Raw genomic sequence first — 9353 nt, 5'->3', positions numbered from 1 at the left:
GCACCTTGTTGATTGTCATGTGCCTTAGCATGCCTTCCAGGAGAATCTGCTCCAAGATTTTGCCAGGCACAGAGGTGAGACTGACTGGTCTGTAATTCCCTGGGTCATCCATTTTCCCCTTCTTGAAAATGGGGGCTATATTTCTCTTTTTGCAGTCACTGGGAGCTTCACCTGGCTGCCATGAGTTTTTAAATATGATGGAGAGTGGCTTAGCAACTTCATTTGCCAGCTCTTTCCTAACCTGTGAATGAATTTCATCAGGTCCCATGGACCAATTGAGTTTGGTATTTGGGAGCTGGGTATCGTAGAGCAGCTCCAGAAAGTGAGATTACTAGAGTAATTCAAAGCATATGGAGCATGACCAGAAGAATCTTTGTTCCCTTACATGGTGGATGTGATACAGTACTGTAAACCTCTGCATAGAGAAGCAGCAGTGACACACGTTAACTTAGGGAAGGATTCGGTTGGACTGGCAGATCATGATGTGTCTGGAGGCTTAACCACATTTGACTTCTTTTGCAAACAAAAATCGGCTGAAATTTTGGGAAAGGTTATACAAGGGCTTCCAGGATATAATTACAGTCTTAGTACATCTGAAACAAAAATCGTTTAAGATTCTGTAATGCTTAGATTTTGTAATGCCTAGATTTTGCAATGACTAGATTTTGCAATGCCTAGATTTTGCAATGCCTAGATTTTGCAATGCCTGATAACTTATATGGTTACAATCAAAACTAGAGGCAAAACTTGCAGGTTCTCAGTCCTTTGGAATTATATTCCAAAATTGAATGAACCCCCTGACCTGTGAGTAATGAAATAAAACATAGTCTCTGAATCTACGGTAGTTTAGAGATTACATTAACCAGAAAGGCATCTACATTTCCTTTGTTTTCTTTTTTTTTTTAATGCAGAATAGAATCATAGAATTATAGAATAGTTAGGGTTGGAAAGGCACTTAAGATCACTTAGTTCCAACCCCCTGCCATAGGCAGGGACACCTTGCCCTAAACCATGTCACCCATAAATAAATGTCACATGAATAAAGACTTCATCTGCTTTATGTGGTAGAAGCATTTCCTCAACATCAACCTTGCTGAAACAAATTGGAAAGACAATGTAAAGTGCAGTGAAAAGGGAACCTATTTATTAGAATAGATACTACTTATCTTCAGTTTACAGATTAACAAAACCTACACACAATATTTGACAGTAAGCTGTAGAAGGATTATTTTAGGACCTCACTGGTTCACAAAATTAATATAACAGTTACAGCAGCTACTAGTGAAATGCATTTTCAAGTCATTTGAAAGATTCTTGAAAGTTGTATTTGTTTTTTGGTTGGTTTTTTGTTTGTTTGTTTTTGTGTTTTTTTTTAAATGGAGTATTGTAAAACATAACAAAATATAATAATACTGGAAATACCTAATTTTCCCAAGATTCCAAACATACTGGAATAATACATTATTAGTAGTATTATATCTTCCATAATCTTAAGAAATGTGGTTCATATTCTCACTGTTAAGCTCCAATATACTATAGTTAATAGTTTAAGAAGCACATGCTTTCTGCTATAGTCATTATTCATTCTAATAACAGTAGTAGTATGTGTGAGCTCAGCTAGATCAGAACCATCAGTAAATAAGTGTTAAAACTTGTTAGAGATTCCTGAACAGATTACAAGTGAGGATCGAACTTGGCTCACATTTCAAGTCTCAGCTATTTGACATAATACATGGTATCAGCTTCATACCAGATTCCCAGATTACTAGAAAGACTAGCTCGGACACACAAGCATAAGTTATATCAGAATTCTATATCCACTGAGCCTACAACACAAGGTTACATTTTTTTTACATTTATTAGAGAACTACATCCCACACTATCATAAACCAGACACTAGCAATAGTGTTGATAGACAGCTTGGCCTTCTTTGTTAGAGTCTGAATGACCAAAACATTTCCATTGAAACAAAGATTTCACTCTAGCTTTAGTCATAACTAGTAAGTAAGTAATCCCTCAGTTGAGCAATTTGTTTCTAACAACCTGGAGCTACTGCTACACCCTATAGGAGAAGTGACAAGAGGCATAACAATTTTGCTGGGTCCTAGGGAAAGCAGAAATCAGTTTATTAATTAGTGTTTTTTTTCACATATTTCCTCTAACAGTACTCTAGTTACTCTTCCCACACTGTTCATCCAGGAATGGTTTCTTATTCATTATTCAGGAATGGTGGTTACAACACTATTGCAACAGGGAAAACCCACACTTCTCTCATTCCCAAAACAGCTCTGTGCTAATCTAGCATAAGGCATTACACCAGACTGACTGGCAGCTGCTCATCAAGTAAGTAGTCAGGTCCTGCTCTTCAGTTGTTACTGGTCAGAGTGCAGAATATTTCCTTCAAGTCCAAACATCAGTATTTCCTACCCATTGCATACACTTTGTGGCTGTTGGATACATAGATTCTCTCATGATAAAAAGAGAATAGAAAGCAAAACTGCAATGCAAAGCCCTGCCTTTTCCTTGGTTATTACATCTAGCCTGTGCACTGTTTTTACTAAGCAGTGAACTGAGTTTTTAAAAATTATATCAACTAAAAAGAGTTTACTCTCTGCTGTTGCAGCCTTTAGCTGAACCACACACCCTTACTCAAGGACACCATTCACTGATAGAAAAAGCCATGACATCCACATCTCAGTAAAAGCAGGGTAAAATCAGAGTAATTTCATATAGTTCACATGGGCATATCTGTGATTATACTTACGTAAACAAGATCAGACTCTGATGTCCTGATGTTCATGCAATTTCTCATTGTCTGCTCCTTGTAACTCATTGCAGTGTAGGACATGCTTTATGACTTCAGTTACAAAATCAATGTGTCACACATTTGTCCTCGTAAAAGCATTAGTAAGTGTAATGGAAAGAGAAATGCCTCCCAGACAACCAGTGAAACCTAGGAGGAGCTGCATGCAGCATTACCTAAAACACTGTCACACTTCAGCAGGACAGCTTAAACTCTGGTGTGTCTCTTATTTCAAGAAATTGCTGTAGACACATTTTAGCCTGAAACTTGCCACCAGTGATTAAAAATTATTAAAGTCTCTGTGAAGGATTAAAAAAAAAAAGAAAGAGTTTTGCATAAACTGGAGCAGGCTAGGAGCTTATTAAAATATCAGTTGAAACAGCAGGTTCCAAGCCATTAAATATCAGTTTATGTTACACTCCAGAGATTCCTGAAGTAGCAGAATGGTGTGCATTACTGGGTAGGCAAAATAAGAAAGACAAATGTTGTGTTGACCCCTTCTCATTGGAATCTCATTGGAACCTAGTCCACTATATTAACAGTTGCACTAAAGATGTCTCTGAAGTTATACTGTGGACACCATAATAATAAAAATAGAAAGCAAATTCATGAAGATAATATCACTTGATGATTCACATTGCAAAAAGGTTGTAAAATTCTTGGGGATCAATTAATATTGACAAACATCACTCTCTAGCATAAACAAATTATTCCTGATCAATACTGAAGAAGAAATTAAGCAAGAAAGCAAGAGAACAGAAGAAATGCAAGCAAAAAAAAACAACAAACAAAAAAAACAACAAAAAACCCAACACAAGCTGAAAGGAAGAAAGAAAGCAAAAAGAAAGCAAAAAAAAAAAAATTAAATTATCTGGTAAATTTTAAGTGAGGGAGCTTCAATGTTGAGCAATTTAATACTGAGTATTGAAGCAAATCAGGAAAATGTGCAGCTCTGCTGCAATTAGTGTAAGCATTATTAATGTAGTTTGAAACTTCTAGCGTGTGCAGGAATTAAAAAAGCCAAAGCAGAAAAGCAGTTTAATTTCTAATGGTCAGTATGATATTATATTTTTAGGGTCGACTGAGCATGCATTTCATGCTGACTGTCCTGGGTTCAGCAGTAGCAGTCATGTTTCTCCTTCTTGGTAGCTGGTGCAGTGCAGTGTTTTGACTTTCAGCTCGGGAACAGAGCTGATAACAAGTGATGTTTTGGTTTGGCCAAGGACTTTGTGAGCCTCATGCTCTGCCAGGGAGGAGGGGGAGCCAGGAGGAAGCAGAGACAGGACACCTGACCCAAACTGACCAAAGGGGTATTCCATACCACAGCACGTCATGCCCAGGAGGTAACTGGGAGTTAGCTGGAAGGGCTGGGAGACTGCAGGGTTGGAGGAGGTATCGGTCAGAGCTTGGTCGGGCTGGGGGGGGGCGAGTTATCGGTCGGCTGGTGGTGAGATGATGTATTCTCTTCCCTTGTTATTTCCTTTATCATTATTATCATTGGTGGTAGCAGTAGTGATTTGTGTTATACCTTAGTTACTAAACTGTTCTTATCTCAACCCGTGGGAGTTGCATTCTTTTCGATTCTCCTCTCCGTCCCTCCGGGAGTAGGGGGAGGGAATGAAAGGGGAGAGTGAGTGAATGAGTTACCTGACTTGATTTAAACCATGAGAGTTCTTTTTGACGCCCAAAGTGGGGCACGAAGGGTTGAGATAACGACAGATTTGACTGGATCAATAGTCACTCATCACAATGCTGATTTATTGGCTCTCAGAGTTGTTCTTGTTGATCTCACAGCTTCAGAATGTTGTAACTTACGTAGAGCCGGTATTTGCTGTGATAGTGTTTATCAAGTGTGGGGCTTGGGCTAAGGTTCTTGTCTCACTGTGCTTTATGGCAATGGCTTGTAATACGGGCGGGCTGCAGCAGCAGGGCGGGACGGACGTGGCCGTGGACTTGTACCTGGCCGTCCGGCTGCTCTTCACCGTCCTGGCCCTCACCCTCGCCTCCGTCTTCGTGAGGCTGCGGGGAGCCGAGGGGGAGCGGCCCCGGGAGCCGGCGGCAGCCGAACCGGCCCGGGAGAGCGGCCCCGGGGACCAAGCGGCGGCGGGAGCGGGACCGGAGGCCGCGAGGGGACGGCTGCCGGTGGAGGAGGTCGGGACGGTCGAGGAGCAGAAGGAAGGGGCTGCCGAGCAGCGGGAGAAGGCGGCGGAGGAGCCGAGCCCCGCGGCCGAGCCCAGCCCTGCGACGGCCGAGAGCGTTTCCCGGCAGCCGCCCGCCGAGCCCCAGGAGGATGCAGGAGACCACGCAGCATTTCCCAGCAAGGCAGAGGAGGAAGAGCTGGACTCAGGAAAAGAGAAGCTGGCGGTGGGAGAGCCGGCAAGCACAGCAGCTGCACCAGCCCCAGTGACAAGTACAGCAGCATCGTCTGAGAGTTCTGAAGGTTTCGAATGGCCTTTGGGTATCCTTGGGACCTGCCTGCTGATTGTGATGGGGATCAGCATGTTGGCACACACACAGACTGTGTGCTACCCACAACCATTTTGTCTGATCTCAAAAGTAAGGAGAGTCAGGTTTGGGTCTTATCTGGGGTTAGACGAGGATATAGGGGGACCAAGAGGTTTTCCCCAAGGCTGGACAGTCATGAGTGGCAGGGTGTGTGGGACAGTATGGGCAAGTATCTAGTCCACTGGGCCCCTCCAGTGCTTTGGAAGCGTCGGAGATGGAAGGCAGCTGTATGGAGTCCCCAGCAACAAGCTGCAGAAACTGCTTAAGGGGACAGTGAATTATTTTGAGCCTGGTGGGCCCATGGCACTTCAGGCCATCAGAGCAGAGATGCAACACAGACATGGACTCATGATCGAGGGGTGGACTTAGCAATGGACACTATTGCCCAGGTTATTCACGAGTGTGAACACTGCACACAGTCTCTCCTGCTCTGGAAGACTGTTACAAGAGATGGAGCCTGACATGGACCAGATGGACGCAGCAGCTTTATAGCTACTGGTCCATGCACTAAGATAAGAGTATATTGAAAATGTGGGATCTGAGCATGGCGTGAATGGTATGGAATAAGGGGTGGATAATGTCCTGGGTTCAGCAGTAGCAGTCATGTTTCTCCTTCTTGGTAGCTGGTGCAGTGCAGTGTTTTGACTTTCAGCTCGGGAACAGAGCTGATAACAAGTGATGTTTTGGTTTGGCCAAGGACTTTGTGAGCCTCATGCTCTGCCAGGGAGGAGGGGGAGCCAGGAGGAAGCAGAGACAGGACACCTGACCCAAACTGACCAAAGGGGTATTCCATACCACAGCACGTCATGCCCAGGAGGTAACTGGGAGTTAGCTGGAAGGGCTGGGAGACTGCAGGGTTGGAGGAGGTATCGGTCAGAGCTTGGTCGGGCTGGGGGGGGGGCGAGTTATCGGTCGGCTGGTGGTGAGATGATGTATTCTCTTCCCTTGTTATTTCCTTTATCATTATTATCATTGGTGGTAGCAGTAGTGATTTGTGTTATACCTTAGTTACTAAACTGTTCTTATCTCAACCCGTGGGAGTTGCATTCTTTTCGATTCTCCTCTCCGTCCCTCCGGGAGTAGGGGGAGGGAATGAAAGGGGAGAGTGAGTGAATGAGTTACCTGACTTGATTTAAACCATGAGACTGACATTATAAAATAATTAAATAAAAACTTAAGGAAGAAGAGGGGCTGTCACTTCTAAATGAAATGGGAAGAAGTATATGACGGGTAAACAGAAAACATTAACAAATACTGGAGGAATTTATGTAGATATGGTCTTGTTCTACTTAGGGCTCCATGCTGAGAATTTCAGATGTTGAAAGCTGATGCATAGCTCAGCAAATACCAAAGACTGTTCAGATAGTGTTCATCTCTGCAGCAAAGCTAGTCAATTACATGCAACAAAAAGATGTGGCTGCAAATCCCCCAGAACATAGTATTAGAACTTGGATATGAACATTCACATCTCTTCAACTCTCCTCTTTCTTTTCAAAAACTCTAATGGAGAACTGTTACAGAGGTGGTTAAACATCTATCTAGCTAGTCCTTCCATCTTTATCACTGCTTACAAATTTTTGAAAGCTGATAATGATTTGGCTGCAATGAGAATCAACTGTATTTTTTCTTTAAGGAAACTTAAGGGGAAAAGAAAAAAGGATTATTACTTTGTAAAGAGTCTAATGGTTTAGTAGTGCTTTCTGTGAACCTTACTATCTTGACTTCACCTGTGAGTAGCAATATCACTTCATCTAGTCTAGCATGAGATACATAAATGTCAGGAAGGTTTCCCTGGTGGTTAAACAAACTCCTAAATCGTTGAGGTAATTGAACCTGTGTGTAATTTGAATGTACTAAAGCCAGTAAGCTAGTTATATGCTAGTTGTATACCCTCTACTATATAGGACATTTCACGTCTGTAAGAAATATGAGGAAAATTATTCGGCTTTTACAAGTTCTCTGACAAACTCAAACCAAGATACCCTTACACACACAGCATAGAGCATTCACTCAGGGACATTCTGTCATTCTAATACTGTCACTAATGTTTCAACCAACTTTCTGAACCGGGTATTTTTATGACACCTATCATCAGGGGTATACCATCTAGTATGTACTGTCAGAGGTACATGGTCTGCAGTGGCTGATGATCATTACCTCAATTAAACACATTTTATCTACCCTCACAGGGATGCCAACAGTAATGGATTGTAACGGTAATGTAGATCATTGGCATGTACAATCTACACACACTCCCTCATGGGATTTACAAGGCATTTGGAGAGCATCTAAAATATAGGTGATATGGTAGAAAGTAGAGTTAGAGTCTACACAGAATGCTTTTCTTCAAATTGTCCTAATCTTAGCTTTTCTTTTTCTACCATGTGTCCTGCATCTTGCAATTTTTCTACAGCAATGATTTACAAATCAAACTAGGAGTCTGTATATACTGCATATTCAAGCACACTGCAGCACTTCAGTAACGACTCTGCAATCCATTGGCAAAATTTCAGTCAATGCTGAAAAAGAAATACATGTTAGGGCCTTTAAACAGAAAGTAACTGGAAAGTATTAACTATTTAAAAGTGGGCAATTTACAGATTAAATGGATAGGGAGATTAAAAAAAAAAAGGAGGGGGTGTAAAACAGCGTCTTCTGAATTCTTTATGGAATCCTTGAAAAGTTTCTTGCAAACCAAATTGGAAGTGACAAAAGCATATAATTTTAATTAGGATAGGATTAATAAATTAAACAAATTCTGTATTACCCATTTTAGAATATTTAGGACAACCAAGGTCCTTTGTATAGTGACAAGCCTGTAGGAAAAAAAATCCTAATACACTATAAGTGGTATACTTGAGAAAAAAAAACACAGGTATATGTATACATGTATACATACAGGGGTTCTAATGAAAAGTATAAAAGCCACTAGAAATTGATCATAGTGTAAAACCAAGGCAGAACTAAGAAAACATCTACATCTCAGTTCTGTCTCCTAGCAGGTATCAAAAAAGCAGAGATCTGGGTGCTTACACAGATTACTGCAAAGCAGAAACTCCCTAGTACAGCAAGAAAAGGATGTCCTGCATGCTTGTTTGAAATAATGAGGCACTGAAGGAAGGAATTGCATAATGAAATGTATACTGTTAAGATTATGAGAACTAAGTGGTTCCAAGTAAGATACCAAGTCATCGCTGTTAGGAGGGTTGGGATAGTAGTATAAAAGAATGTTAAATAACCAGGAATGGCAATCAAGGTATTATATGTTATACCACCAGATAAGGGCAAGAGATAAATGCTCTATCTCTACCAGTAAATAAAATTGGATATGGACTTTTCTTTTGCCTATCCTTAACATTAAATTATCTTAAAGTTCAAAAGAATATTCATATAAAACCAGCACAAATATATCTATCCTAGCAGAAAGGAAAAAAAGAAACCAATGCAATTCTGTTTATCTGGACTTAAGATCAGCTGTCTGCTCTACTTTCTTTTAGAAACAGATCATTAAAAACCAGTCATCCTGCTGGTTATTTCTGATCATCAGTTATAAGGTCCAAAACTGTTTATGATGATCTCCAAACACAAACTTAAGCAGAACATTTCCTTCCAAACTACTGTTGTTCTTTCTTATTGCAAAACTGAGAATAAAACCACAAAAACTTGGGGTTTGATCCTTTGGGTTTTTTCTTTGAATTATTTTTCTTCTGAGCATGCCTTGTTTTCAAAGAGAAACACAATATACAATGACCCACCAAATATGTTCCATGTGTTCAGAGGAGGAATCTCAGGTGGGACTGAAGAACAAAAAAAACTGCACTGTATAGAGGGGAAAAAAGGATCTATAGCAATGATAATGATGTGAAAATCTACAAATCCTTGTTCAGGTTATCTATGTTACCACCGCACAAGTTCCACTGGCATTTATTTAATACTTGCATGTTTAGGCATTTCTACATTTTGCATCTTTATTTTCTTCAAAGTCTTGAATTTGCAGTATGTAAGTTTGTAGGTTAGAAGTACAACGCACCTGATGAAAGCATAG

Source organism: Pezoporus occidentalis, unplaced genomic scaffold, assembly GCF_034315485.1.
Source record: "Pezoporus occidentalis ecotype Australia unplaced genomic scaffold, CSIRO_AGI_Poc_V1 ctg94, whole genome shotgun sequence".
Classification (NCBI taxonomy): Eukaryota; Metazoa; Chordata; class Aves; order Psittaciformes; family Psittacidae; genus Pezoporus; species Pezoporus occidentalis.
This window is presented reverse-complemented; position numbering follows the sequence as displayed.